The sequence below is a fragment of the Talpa occidentalis genome, unplaced genomic scaffold (genome assembly GCF_014898055.3).
Source record: "Talpa occidentalis isolate TD23 unplaced genomic scaffold, MPIMG_talOcc4v2.1 talOcc4.16, whole genome shotgun sequence".
Classification (NCBI taxonomy): domain Eukaryota; kingdom Metazoa; phylum Chordata; class Mammalia; order Eulipotyphla; family Talpidae; genus Talpa; species Talpa occidentalis.
Window position 1 is genome coordinate 50034010 of NW_023601653.1, and position 14997 is coordinate 50049006.

A 14997-nucleotide genomic window follows, 5' to 3' on the forward strand; every position below is an offset into this window, starting at 1 on the left:
ATTTCTGTGTGGTTGGAAGGACATATTTGTTATCTAAAGATGCATTTTAATAAAAGACATGACTATAATAATGAAGTCCCAAGTGCTGCATGTCATCTGTGTACAGGATACAACCAATTGGAAATGCTACAGAGTCAAGGTGACATCTCTGGAGAAAGGAGTAGACCACAGATGCCTCATCTCCAGGGAGGCAAGAAACTTTTGCCTTTAAGCAGTGTGCCAAGGCGGTCTTCCACGTAAACTATTGACACACATTTGGTATCAGAATAGCTCTAGGCCTGAGGAAATGCTAGTGTTTATTACTGTGCGTGCTCCCCTTCTATGGGCCTGGGGAGGCTGGATTGTAATCCACCTAAGTAAACCCAAGGAATCACAGGACTGGGTGGAGATAGGGGCAGCTCCTCATCACCATAGCTCAAGCTGGAACCCCAGCCACCGGAAGGAGGTTTCACACCCAGTGGGACAGACAGTTGGGTGGGGACTGGGAGAGGAGAAACAGCCTGGAAGAGCCTAACTAGAGTAAATGCTATGAACCAAAGTTTCCATTCTATGAAGGATGACCAAGCATCTCCCCAGCATCTGACCATGACAAAACCAGTTGAAACTGTCACAAAATAAAGCAACAAGAAAGGGGGGAGGGAAGGCTTGCCAGTAACCCCAGTCTCTGCAGCATGTTCTGACAACAGAGAATGGACAAGAACTCATCTTCAAAATACATCTTCCTGAGGTCTTTACTTCAGAAAAACCCATCTCCTACCTTTACACTGACCATATTACAACCTGGGACCAAATTTGCTTTTGATTTCATTCAAGGTGCCTTTTAGAAGCATTTCTTTCTCATTAGTCTCTTTCTCTCTCTTTAACAAAGGTGAGTGGCAGTGAGAGGAGTCAGATGGAAACTAAGGTTCCCTGTTTATGACCAAAGAGGTACTCCACAGACAGCAGGGAAAATGTCTCCCACACACCTCCTACACACCCAGACTGCCCCAAGCCCCACCTGGAGGGGGCGGGTTCTAGCAGGGGGGTGTGGGTTCCATGTCAATGCTTGGTGAGCCTGGTCATGTTTGCCGAAGACCAACATTCAAATAGAGGTCCCTCAGAAAGCTCCCACTTCCATATTTCCTGGGGAATTACACATGAGGTTAAGAAACCATTTAGTATACTTGTAAAATGAAAATAAGCAGGCAACAGAAGAGCAGGCCAGTAATCCTAACATGAAGAACCATTTGCTACCATTTATTGGACATCAGGCCCAGTGCTGGCCACTGAGGTTCTGCAGAGATGAGCGATTGTGAGGCGAACCGATCACAGACGGGGGTGCCAACAGCTGAAAGAACAGCTGAAAGAACAAGACGACTACTTGTGGGAGTAAGGCAGAAATTATTTACTACATGCACATATTTTTTGATGTACCTCAAGTAACAAGAAAATTGTACTTTAAAAAAATATTTGCACATTCACAGAGCTAGCAAGGGACTGAGGCAAACTCCAGGCCTAGCATATAAGTTCCTCATCCCTCTCTTGTGACCCTATTGTTAGATAGAGGAATCTGCAGACATCAGTCAACGTGCACAGGGCAGTTCCCACAGGGAGTAACCATGGAAGCGACATCCAAATGCAGCACTTGTAAGACTGAACAGGAGGACCACCTGCTGGGCTAAAGCAGAAGGCCAAGTAGTGGGTGACCATCCACATCATGCTCCACACACACCCCAATGTCCTGCCTGAGCATGGACCATCGTCATACATAGAAGGACAGTGCTGGGCACCATTTCTTAGAGAAAGAAACCTTTAGTTCTACTTCTTGTAGATATGTTATGTATTCATTCAAATCATCAATCAAAACTCACATCAATCCAATTACCTCTTACTGTGATCCCATAGTGCTGACAGCCATCCATGTAGCCATGATTATTATATATTTTTTTTTGTGGGACCCTCGCGGGCGGCCAGGGAACAAACCAGCGCTGCAGAGGCTGCGGGCAGCCTCGCAGCCCAGCGCTCAACCGCTGTGCCACCGGGGGATGCCCCATGTAGCCATGATTATTACTGAAATAAATGCTGGTATTTCATAAATGTGCTTGGAAACAGGTTAGGTTTCCCCTCTCACGGTGGCAGGACAGCCCCTCAGGGAATGAAAGCTTCCCCTGCTCAGGCGCCAACCCTGAGGTCAGGCGCAGTTCCCCAAGGTCACCAGCATGTGAGTCAGCTCCTGCTCGACCTGTCCCCACATCCCTCTCCTCGCAGCTGAAAGGCAGCTTCCAGTTCTCTGCAGCTATTCATAATGCTCTCCAAGAAAAGAAAAGCCAGCCTGGGGAAAACCTCTGCGTTGCCTTGGCCACGCCAGGCAGCAACACACAAACACCCTCACATCTCAGCGGGACGAACGGTAAAGAATGTCACTGGACTCAAAACAGAACACAAGCCCTTCTCTGTGGGACAGCCTCGTCTGGACCAGCTCAGATGACTAAGGCACCTCAGGAAGTGGAAGCTGAATCAGAAACCAACCCCCTTTCCTCTGACTCAGCACTGAGCTCAGGAGCTGGGTGGTGTGTGGTACATTGTTCTTGGGGTGCAGGACACCCCACAAACACATAGAGATGCAGGAAAGTCAGCACCTTGGCAGAGGCTTGGTAAACCAGACTCTGCAGTCATATCACTCAGTGCTTTACCCATATCCTTTCAGCTCACAGGTTCCACATTACTGCCCCATTTTAAAGATGAAAAAACAGGCTCAGAAAGCCTGCCGAAGGCCCACAGCCACATTTGCACATGCTCTTTCAAACAGGCATGAACTTAAATAGGGCAAATCATCCCGCCACCTCCTTTTCATAATTTTATTATCCTCTTTGTCAGCTCTCTCAGTAGTCACGTAACTCATATGCTTATTTCTGCCACTGTATTCACATATTTGGGGACATGCTAGAAATGTTGAATATGGTTATGACAATTAGCGCATTATCTATTTTTCTCTCATATTCAAAGAGGTTCAATCTTACCTTAGTGAATTCTGAAGAAGGGAACCAGCAGCACCTTTCCCAGAAGTCTATTAACTCTAGCTTCAAAGGCAATGTGTGAGAAGCCTGTGTTTCTTGGGGGCTGCTGAGCTGCCATCAGAATGAGGGTCCCTAGTTGTCACCTACAGCCCCTGCAGTTACAGAGGCTGGTGTTTAGCTGGTTAACACTCAAGAGCACAGATGTGAGACTCTCAACACAAGCACAATGGCTGCAATTTGGACTTTTACCACTAGGTGGATGGTACTGCTTTGTATTTTAATGGTTTTGCTGAAAAACTAATAAGATTTTCCTAGGAAAAAACATTTAATTTTATAAAGTAAGTTATACCAGCTTTAATTAAAGACCATGAGCACCACTGAAAAACTTTATAATTTAAAAGAGGTGAGAGAATAAAACCATGTAGCATTAAAATAATCACATGTGATACAGAATCCCACTTGATTATTTTTTATTTTTTATTTTTTTTTAAGATTTATTTATTTATTTATACAAGCACTGGGTACAGTCAGAAGCGCGGGAGGGCGAGAGAATTCACCAGAGCCAGAGCGGAGCAGAGCAGGCAGAAGGACCGAAGTACACTGCTGAGGGGAGCAGCGGGCGGCAGGAGAGGTCTGCCGCCATGCGGGACCCTCCTCAGGTGACCGGGGAGCAGCTGGGGATCGAACTGGCACTGCAGAGGCTGCGGGCAGCTTCGCAACCCAGCGCTCAACCGCTGCACCACCGGGGAGGCCCATGTTATTTTTTTAAAAATAACCTCTTGCCTAAGAGCTAACTAATCTGATTATGGACAAAGAGACAGCTTTTCAAACTGCTATAATTTGGTGCCTTTCTCACTAAAAATTCAATTACTAGTGGTTATTGCTGAACCTAATGTTGGTTTTCTTTTTTCTTTTTTTTTTTTTTGTTTTTAAGAAAAACAGAAACCAGAACATTTTCCCCATGTGGAGTTTCAGTTACAGAAGAGTCCCAGGCTGCAGCTAATCCACATCCTGCAGACTCCTGGAAAGACCTTGCCACCCCTCCTCTATTTTACACAGTTTTCATGTGGTGGAAGACTTCTGTAAGGAAGATATAGGTGGCTCTGTGATTCATTCATTTCCTGGTGACTGTCCTGTACCAATCATGAATGATTCCTTCCTCTAAGAATACCTTTCCATTCTAATTCCTAGACCTTTGAATCCTAGAAGCAGCATAAAATAGCAGTAGTAAATATAACAAGCAGAATGATGATAAACATAATGCTTACCTTGTGCTTGAAATACGCTAGTTTCTATACTAAGCATTTTTTATATATTAACTAGTTTTAAGCTACGACACATCAAATGTTACCTAAAAACTACCGAAATAACTCCACTCCTCCTTTTAATTTTTCTGCAAATTATCTATCAGTGACACCATTTTAAAAGTTTCTACATTCAGACATGTCTTATGCATTCATCTACATAAATACGTAATCACATAGACACACCTCTTCCCACCCACGCTGGTATGTTGCTTTCCCAAGTGGTGCGTGGCTCTCTGAAGAGGAATCTTCATTTTAGCCCACCTGTCAGTCTTCTACCTTTCTACTTAAAAGCCTGGCTTTCTGAGCAGCAGAATCTGCATTAATTAGGAATGGGTTAGAAAGCAGAACCTCTGGCTCCATCACAACCTCCTAAATCAAACCTGCATCTTCACAAGATGTGCAGGCAATTTAGAAGTGCATTACCACCGAAGGGTGCTGCCCTTCCCTATGCAGGTCTTCCAGAGGAAGAAGGGCAGGTGATGGAGTCAGTACTAGGAGTGGCCATGGGGGGAAAGGCAGAAGTTGTAAGTGAGGGAGTGTCGATGTCTACTCCCAAATAGCTGATGAGCTATTGCTGGCACATGACAGAGGAGTCACACCTCTCCAGAAGGAGTAGAAAGTAATAAGAACTGTTAGGGGTCGACCTCCTTGTCCCTATGCAGAGAACTAAAAATGCAGGGTCAGAAAAAAGGAAGTATTTCCTCAAAGATTAGATCTCCTTTTCAGATTGTAAGGGCAAGACTGACCCCTGAGCAGGTTATCTAATCCAGCAGACGGGGTAAAGGAGGAGTCAGAGCCCTCAGGGGTTTTGCAGGTCTTTTATTGGGGTTCACCAGGCATATGGCAGGCAGGGGTGCTGGGGGGCCGGGAAGCTGGCAGGCCTCCCAGCCCCCAGCAGGTCTTCACTCTGGGCTCTCCGGCGTTCTCTCGGCTTCTCTTTTGGCTTCTCCTCGGCTTCTACTGGCGTCCCCGTGACGCCGCCCTTAAAAGCACAGTCTTAGCCCAGGTGAATCCCATCTACCTATGTCCACACCCTACTCCAGGTGCCCGCCATCAGGCATGCATTCAGGACCGCAAGGATCCATCATCTATCCTGATGGCAGGAGGGCAGAAAAGCCTGACATTTTTCCTTACCCTACACAGATGAATTCAAAACTAAACAAAACAGGACATTATGCTAAGTGATTTTGTATGCGGAACACTGCTTGTTTCTGCCCAAGTCTCCATTTGCACCTGAGGCTTTACCTTGAAAATGCTGGATGTGAGGGTAGGTGTTGCAAAGAGGGAAACAGGAGTACCCCAGCCCTGGCTGGGGCCACCTCAGCCAGCAGCCTTAATATTTGAGATAGTTTGTTGAAACTGAGAGGTATATACACAAATGCATTCCTGAGATGCCAAGAAGTGATGAGTGTTTCTAGCAGCATGCAAATCATGTGTTTGTGAAATTAAAATTTGGAGAAGGAGGTGATTTGCAAGAGGTTCCAGCTGCCCTTGCTCCACAACTGCTGCTAAGTTGGGGCTGATGGTCTTGAACTTTAGGAAAAGGAAATCCTCTCATAAACTCAGGAAGGGTTGGGGGAGGTTATGTCCCTCTTCCAGCCCCACCTTTACACTTTGGAGAACAACCTGGGGGTCTCTCTATAAACTTTTGATAATCAATCTCAATATTTTAAAACATATATAAGAATGATAATGACAGGAATGAGAGCTAACATGCTTGTTGACATTCTCAAATCTCATTAAAGGAGGAAGAAGGAATTAAGAGGACGAGAGACATCTGCAATAAATGCCTTTGACGCCTCCTGGACTGGGGGCTAGGGGTTGGATGTTAACAATAAGCTTGCATTGTTATATTTTCTTTCAAGAATCCTTTTTAATTCAAGTTCTCACGGTCTCTGCCAAAGGCAGACTCCTTCATTTTTGAAGGAGTAAAATATCTTCCAAGTTATGATCCTTTCTCTGTTCCTCTTGGCCAGACTGGTTTACAGATCTATCTACCCCAAGTTCTCCAGAAATGGGAGGTGTCTACACGCGCTGTTGAATGGCATCTGGTATGTCTTTTTACCTCCAAAACCACAGAGCACTGAGGAGTAGGACCAGTCTGGACAGACCTTACTGGTCCCTACAGGCCACTTAGGACACTCACAGGGCATGTGGGTTTAGATTTCCCACACCAATGCCAGCTCCTGTGAAATAGACAGATCAGCCTAGTACAATGATTGGTCCAGCATCCCATGCAACTTCTGTGCCATTCACAGATACTTACAGGTGAACGATTCTGTATCATATTCTTTATTAGAATCTAAATCCACATTACATGTAGACAGCAAGCACTTTTTTAAATTTTACATCATTGTTTATTTTTAAGCAATATTTGCTTCCCCCACCCCCTCAGGTGTAGTCCCCATAGTTTCCTCCACCAATGCACCCGTGCACCATCACCTCAGTCCCCTGTGCTCCTCCCACCCTCCTTCTGATCCCTCTCCCTCCTCCTCCCCTGCAGGATGTCTCTGATTTATAATTGTCTGTTTTTGCTTTGTTGTGTTTTGTATTGTTATTTTTTTTTACACTGATGGGTTCCCCTATATTCCTGCTATAAGTGAAACCACTATTTTTCTTTTTCCTTCTGGCTTATTTCACTGAGCATAATTCCTTCTAGCTCCAGCCACATTGCTGTGAATGGCATGAGTTTATCTTTCTTGATTGCTGAATAATATTCCATGGTGTATATATACCACATCTTCTTGATCCAGTCATCTATCTTTGGGCATTTGGGTTGTTTCCAGGTTTTACCTATTATAAATAGTGCTGCAATAAACATAGGTGTACAGGTGCTCTTAAGAATCAATGTTTTTGTATCCTTTGGGTAGAAACCTAGGAGTGGAATTGTAGGCTTCATTTGGTAGCTCCATTTTTAGTAGACTGAGGAACCTCCAGAGAGCTTTCCATAGTGGTTGGCCCAGTTTGCACTCCCACCAGCAATGTAGGAGAGTTCCTTTTTCACCACATCCTCGCCAACATTTGTTGTTGCTTGTTTTTTTGATATGTGCCATTCTCACTGGTGTAAGATGGTATGTCAGGGCCTCCCCGGTGGCGCAGCGGTTGAGCGCTGGGCTGCGAAGCTGCGCGCAGCCTCTGCAGCATCAGTTTGATCCCCGGCTGCTCCCAGACCTCTCCTGCCGCCCGCTGCTCCCCTCAGCAGTGGACTTTGGTCCTTCTGCCTGCTCTGCTTCTGCTCTGGCTCTGGTGAATTCTCTCACCCTCCCGCGCTTCTGACTGTACCCAGTGTTTGTATAAATAAATAAATAAATCTTTAAAAAGAAAGAAGAAAGAGAGAGAGAGAGAGAAAGAAAGAAAGAAAGAAAGAAAGAAAGAAAGAAAGAAAGAAAGAAAGAAAGAAAGAAAGAAAGAAAGAAAGAAAGAAAGAAAGAAAGAAAGAAAGAAAGAAAGAAAGCCATACCCCCTTTCTTTAAAAAAAAAAAAAAAAGATGGTATCTCAGTATGGTTTGATTTGCATTTCCCTGATGATAGGGGATGTTGAACATTTTTTCATATGCCTGTTTGTCATTTGCATTTCTTCCTGATGTATTGTCCCCTTGATCATAATGTAGCGTCCGTCTGTGTCTCTTTTCACCCTTTTTAATTTGAAGTCTATTTCATCTGATATAAGTATAGCTGTTCCTGCCTTCTTTTTTGGTCAATTTGCTGACAGCAAGCATTTTTTATGTAGCATCTCAGTAGTACAGTACAATTTCCAGGAGTATAACAAATAGAAGTCTGTCCTTTATTTCCACTCAAAATGTTGCCTAAATTTGTTTACTTTGGTATAAATACCCAGATATTTGGCTTGCGGGTGCTTTATCAACCTACATTTGTAGTTGTATGTATAGTGATTCTATGTGGGCACCACTTATACTGGTTAACATATTATTTCATTACAAATTATTTTCCTTGTAAATGGATCAGGGCAGGGGAGGAAGAGCACAAGGGACTATGGTGATGGTTCATGGGTGAAATGGTAGAGGAAATTTTACAGAGAATACTTAATGATGTAAAAGATATAAATACAAAATAAAAAAGTTATTTTCCCTTTATTTCTCCTTTCTTTGACCAAACACATATTAATGAACAATAGTTCATTATAAGTAAGTTTCCTTTATATTTCTCCTTTCTCTTACTAGTTCATTATAAATTATTTTCCTTTTATTTTTCCTTTATTTTGCCACCTGGGAATGATATTTATTTTTAATGATATATTATCTTATCTATTAACTACATCTCAACATAGTAAAGGCAAAACTACAAAATATAATTTTAAAAAGAAGAGTTGAGCACAATTCACAGTAGAATTATGCTCTAATGGTTAAAAAAACACAAGGATTGTCAAGCATTCCATATTAACAGTGGATGTAGAAAATTTTTTCTGATGGATAAAATGTATATGGTACAGATGTAAAGTTTTCTATGTAAAAAAATCTGTACAACTTCCTGTACAATATTGATTCTCATTTGGCATATTCTTATCAGGTTACAGTTCAATAAAGTTTTTGAATTATTTCATCAAAGCAATCAAAAAAAAAAAAAAAGAAGAGTTGAATACGGTGGAGAACATGCTCAAGGCAATTTCTTTGAATCCTGAGATCCAAAAGGAAAGAAAAGGCCAAGCAAATGTCCAGCAGAAACATCAAAAGAGTCTCCCTCTTGCCTGCCCCTTAAGTCTCAGCTCCCAGTGCTCTGTCTGGGGGCTCTGTCCCCTCCCTGCTCCCCATTATTGGAAAATGCACCCACACATAAACTTTCCACCACCATCTCCACACAGCTGATTCCACATCTGCTCTCCAGGTCTGACAAGGCAAAGCAGCCAACCCCAGTTCATTGTTTGCATGAGCACCTCCATTTGGCAGCACCGCTTACATTCAGGCAGCAAGTCACACATCGTCACCCTGTCCCCAAAGCAGGGTATTCCTAACATTGGCTCACAGCATCCTCATCCTCCAATCACCCGGGGTACAACCTCAGATAAAAAACTTCAGTCATCTGTAACAACACTTCAACTCCCCTTGCAGCCCCCAAACCAGTCATCAAGCCTGTCTCAGTGGTGTGCCAGTAAAGTGTCCTTCCCAAAGGGAGATGTATTTCCCAAGCCCTAATTGTAGTGTTTGCCGGTTTCTGTGGTGCAAATATTCCCACTGCTGCCAATGTAAAACTACCAAAACTTAACATCTTCCCAAAGCTCTGAGAGAACCAGAGGGTGATTTGCCCAAGAAACACCCATCACCATGTTGGCCAGACACCCTGAGGTAGGAGGTACCCTTTGAAACCATGCAACAAATCCAGAAGAACGTGACATCAAGATCCCCCTGGACATGGCCGTCTCTGAAGATGTGACTTTAGCAAGATCCATCGCCGAGCAGAAAGGGTTTCAGATCAAACAAACATCAGCTCTAGCAGAAAACACTTACTCACCCCTCTGAAGCCAGCTGGGAAGACACTTAGGCCAAGCCTTTTCGTTGTGGTTTTACGACAGTCGGGCTGCAGGCACTTGCCCAACGCCCCCCAACCCCACACCTCGGAGGGGTTAGCCAGGCCTCTACCAGTCCGAGGGTGCAACCAATGGACGAGGGCTCACCAACCAACAGGACCGTCCATGCTGCTTGGTCTCAGGGCTTGGAGGTCCCTACCTGCACCAGGAACCCCAGCAGGCGCCGAGCAACAGGCCTCATGAGTCAGCTCTGGCCAGTCGAGCCTCGACCACTGAACTCTCATCCTCCCGCTTTTCTGGCTCCTCAGGGCTCAGTTCCCACAGCCATGGTGGGTCCGTGGGATGGCCCTGTGTTTCCTCGCAAACCCAGTATTTGCCTGGAGCCCTCGGGGCGCCTTCTTCCAGGCCGTCCTCGCAGGCTCCTGGCCGGGTGCAGACACTCCTCAGGCCCGTTTATAGGAAACCAGTCAGGCGCTGGGGTGACGCCACAGAGAGGAAAGAGAGGACTGGGGCGGCGTCCCGCTCACCAGCTGGAAATCCCCTCCCAGGGAACCTGGCATCGTCATTCTTCCTCCGGGCCTGGAAAGGGACCTCGGCCTGGGTTCTGGATCCTTCGGGAGCAGAGCCCAGGAGGCGTGACTGGCGCACCACCAGGGCACTCGTGGCTTCACTGTGATGATTTGTGAAGCAGAAGAAAGTGGCGGGCAGATGGGGGCGCAGGGGTGGAGGGGCTGCTGGGCCTCCCGGGGCCCCGCGTGGTTGGTTGTGGGGCACTAACGCTCCGCGGCGCCCTGAGGAGAACCGCGCGGGGGAGGCTACCAGACAACGCCCGCGAGTTTCACTTGTGAAGTGAAACAGGCTACGCTGTTCCTGAACTATCTGGAAAGTACGGAGCAAGTTCTGGCCCCACCTTTCTGTTTTTCAAGAACTGTCAGAAACTCGCCCCCTCCCCCTCGGCGCAGGGCGCGGAGCTGACGCCACGGGAGCCCGCGAGGTCACGACCCGCCCGGGGAGGGGCCAGGCTGGGGCTCGTGGGGTCCGCGGGACCGGCTGTGGCTTCAGCAGACAGGTCTTGGTGGGAATTCTTTCTTTTTTCTTTCTTTTTTTAAATTTTAACATTTATCTTTTTTAGAAAAGATTTATTTTATTTATACGAGAACCGGGGTACAGGCCAGATATGCGGGAGGGTGAGAGGACTCACCAGAGACAGAGCGGGGAACAGAACAGGCAGACTGACAAAATACACTGCTGAGGGGAGAAGCGGGCGCGGCGGGAGAGGTCTGCTCGCCATGTGGGTTGCTCGGAGATAGGCAGGGATCGAACTGGTACTGCAGAGGCTGCAGACAGCCTCACAGCGCTGCGCTCAACCGCCTTCCCCACCAGGGAGGCCCAACATTTATCACTTTTAAAAAATTTTTAGACAATATTTGCTTCCCCCCCCCACCCTCAGATTGAGTCCCCATAGAATCTCCTTCCCCAAGGCACCCGTGCACCATCACCACTGTCTCCTGTGCTCCTCCCTCCCTCTCACCCCTCTCCCTTCTCCTCACCTGCAGGATGTCTCTGGTTTATAAATGTAACCTTCAGTTGAGCTGTTTGCTGTCTTCTCAGATGAGTTGTTTAGAGCCCCGGGCAGTGGGCTCAGCCACCCCAGCTCCACAGGAGGGCTTGGAACCATGAAGGAGCTGGTGGTGTGGACGAGCTAGAGACAGCTGACCCCAAGACCCCAAATTCCAGGAAAGGCCTGACACCCAAAGCTGAGTGTTTCTCAGGAGAGAAGCACACGGGGAGAGCAATATGCGTCCAGCAAGCACATTCTGGAACACCACATAGCACTGGTGTGAACCTGAGACATTTGCTGTTTTGGAAAAGGAAGCCGCTCAGCAAGGACTACAAGCTTTCACAGACTGGCTAACACAGGCCAGCTGTTTGAGAGAGGAGCTTGGCGTAGGATTGTGGGCCTTAAGATCTGAAAATGGGGCACCACCATCTAACCTAAAAGGAGAAAATAAAGAACTGTTCCCCATGTGTAGGAAGCTCACACTACAAATACTTAATTCCAGTAGAGCAGGGCTGTAGTCCTCAGCAAGGACTAGAAAATCTTTCTTACCCAGGTTGACTCTGCGGCTTTCACAGAGTGAAATAATTTAATATATATATATATATTTTCCCACTCAAAATAGGATGCCTTGTTTAATTCAAAAATAAAATCATAAGAAAACATAAACATTTACTTGTGAATCCATCCTGGATTATGTTTATCTTTATACCCACATAATCATAAAAGATAATTTTTAAGTGTTTTTATGGATGGCAAAGTCATGATGTGGCCTGAATTGAGGGAGGAGCCATAGATGGCACCCCAGTGGACACCAACCATGTGGAAAGGGTCAGAAAGTTCTCTCACAATGAGGCATTTTTGGTTAGAGGAAATGCCCTCCAATCTAATTGGAACAAAGCAGGCCCACTGGGTGGTCAGAATTTGGGCGTCAGACAATTGAGTGGTGATGATAATATCCAGGGTTAAGGACTATCGCCTCCCACCCTTTTTGGTCTTACTCCCCACGAAGTCTATTCAGCTAGGGGAACTGAGTGGATCTGCAGACTGCTGACAGTGGAGCTGTTTATTTCCCCACCATAGTCATGAAATAGGCCTCAGCTGACTTCCCTGTCCCCATGAGGATATCAACGGAACAGGAAGTGTACATGACACTAGTGCCCAGAAACAATACAAGTGTGCCCCAGTGGTCCAGGGCAGATCAGCACTCCATGGTGACTGCCCTGCTTACCTTTGGCTTTGCCACCTACCCACCTGGGGTGCAGTTTCAATGGGCCTTTCCACCCAGGGCCCCCCTGTGTCCCAGGGTGGGCATGTGATTGCAGCATGACCACCAGGAGGCTCCGATCTGTGAAGTCGCACTGGGAGCTGATGATGTGACACCTAAGCTGTGTCAGGGTTCATGTGCCCTATTCCTGGAGCTGAAAACTGTTCTGTTCCCAGTTGCCAAAGTTACCACAGTGCCTGTTTCGATTTGTTTAAATATTGAGCTAAACTATATCTTTTTAAAGAGAAAAGGATACTGCAAGGTCTTCTAATAAAAGTTCTTCATCAAGAAAACAGATTATTTCCTCCAAGGAAAGCAAACACCTAAATTTCTTTTTAGAAAACCAAAGGAGGCTTTGCTGTATGCCTGGACATAAGGTGGGAAAAGATAAATAATAAAAGATAAATAAAAGGATAGATAGCGCTGAAGCTATTTCTGAGAACAGGTACTTTCATAGAATAGACTTACCTTCTGGAACTCCAAGGACCAAGAAATTTGCTTGTTCCCAACACAGATTCCCACCCAAACAGGCCTCACAGTTCACCCTGTTCCATGTCCAAAAAGCACTGTACCCAGAACTCATATCATAAATTCTGCACAGTCGCCAGACCTGCTTTAAAATCACCCAGCCTAGTGCTCGCTTCGGCAGCACATATACTAAAATCACCCAGCCTAGACCTGTACTCCAGACTCCCCCTTCAGTGCTGCATGACTAAGACTCTGTCAAGGTGGTGTCCTCCCTTTACTGCTGTAAACAACATAATTAGCTTGGCTCCATCAGCAGATAGTGCAGGTGGTCTTTTGGGGAGTCAGCATTCAAACACCCCTTTCTTCTGGTAGGTTATCTGAAACCCCCTGTTATCTAAAAGACAAATCCATTCCACATGTTGAAGTGGAGCATCCTCTCCCTTCCTCTGGCCAGGAATGACCTCAGGGATGGACACATTACCTGGGAGGATCCCATTAAAGTCTTAACCAAAGGGCTAGCTACTTGCGATGGGATGGTGGCAATGTGTAGTAGCTGAACTATGGTGCAGGATGTGACAGGTAGGATCCCCCCCCCCATCCCTATCCTCATGTGGGAAGCAAGGCGACCGATGACATGGCTCAGACTTGGGATTTGGACATTGCAAGCCGGCTCTTTGAGACAAGTGATGGAATCCCATTAGCATCTTGGAATTTCTTTACCTTTTAACGGCTTTATGAAGGCATTGGAAGAAAGGCAGGAGGTGTCAGCTAAGCTCCCCTAGTTGGAAGAAATAGCCAGTGGCTTTGGATATTAGCTCACATTCATTGCATGCTGTGCCAGATGCCTGTGCATCAAGTTCCTCATTCAGTTTCCACAATAATTCCATAGTTAATGCTGTTGTTATCCTGACATTACAGATAAAGAAACTGAGGCTTAGGGAGATGCAAAGACTGAGGCTCAGGGAGATGAGGGTCAGCGAGGATGTGCCTTGCAGAATCTCAAGACCCAGGGTCTTTGCTTCAGCCAAAGGCACATGATCAAACAGTCAGGGAAATATTATAGATGGGTCCTAGGAGGAGCCAAAGAAATCAGGTGAACCCACATTCCAGTGCTGCAGTCTGGCAAGGACAGACCCAGGGTCTTGGGTTTTCCCAGAGCTGAGTACGACACAGTAAGCTGAAAGTGAAAAGCATGGGCAGAACATAAGCAGCCAAGAGACAGATTTCACAGAGGTGAGCTTAGTTCAAGGACCCCACATCTTAACTTTGGCTGTCAGACCTACCAGCATCAAAATGGGTTTTGAAAGTTTTTTTGCCAAGGAAATGTTTATGGCCTGCAAAGAGGGGTCTGGGCTTCCTCAGCCACCAGAGAAATCCTCAGCCTTCCTCCACACACACCCACAAAATAGGGGGCCATGTGGCTATTGCCATGGCCATGGAGCAGCATGGTGCTGAATAGAACTGGGAACCCCCAGGTGGGCTGAAAATAAACTCTACCAGGCCAGGAGCCCTTGCCTACCCACCCCTGCAGGGAAGAGTATGCCCTTTGTATCATTGACCACTGTGTGGCTTCTTCCCTATTCCTGAATGGTAACTTGTGACCTCTAATGCCTTATTTTCCTTGGGTATAAGAAAAGGGTAATATCTGCATTTCACCCTGGGGCTATTGTGAGGATTTTTTTTTTTAAGATTTATTTATTTATGCATACAAGAGCTGGGCTGCAGGCCAGAGGTGCAGGGGGTGAGAGGATTCACCAGAGACAGAGTGGGAAACAGAACAGGCAGACTGACTGAAATACACTGCTGAGGGGAGCAGCAGGCAAAGACAACAGAGGTCTTCTGCGCCCTGTGAGTAGCTCCCTGGCCGTCCAGGAATCGAACTTGTGCTGCAGAGGCTACAGATAGCTTCATAGTGCTGT

The 14997-nt window shown here is 46.2% G+C and overlaps 1 long non-coding RNA gene across 1 annotated transcript in view; it reads right to left on the reverse strand.

Moving 5' to 3' along the window:
• The window catches only part of LOC119247611 (uncharacterized), a 160518-nt gene extending 150301 nt beyond the window's left edge, over nt 1–10217 (reverse strand). Inside the window, exon 1 of the long non-coding RNA XR_005125785.2 lies at nt 9985–10217. This is a non-coding gene — a long non-coding RNA (uncharacterized LOC119247611). The remainder of the gene's footprint in view (nt 1–9984) is intronic.
• Nucleotides 10218–14997: the final 4780 nt, after the last annotated feature.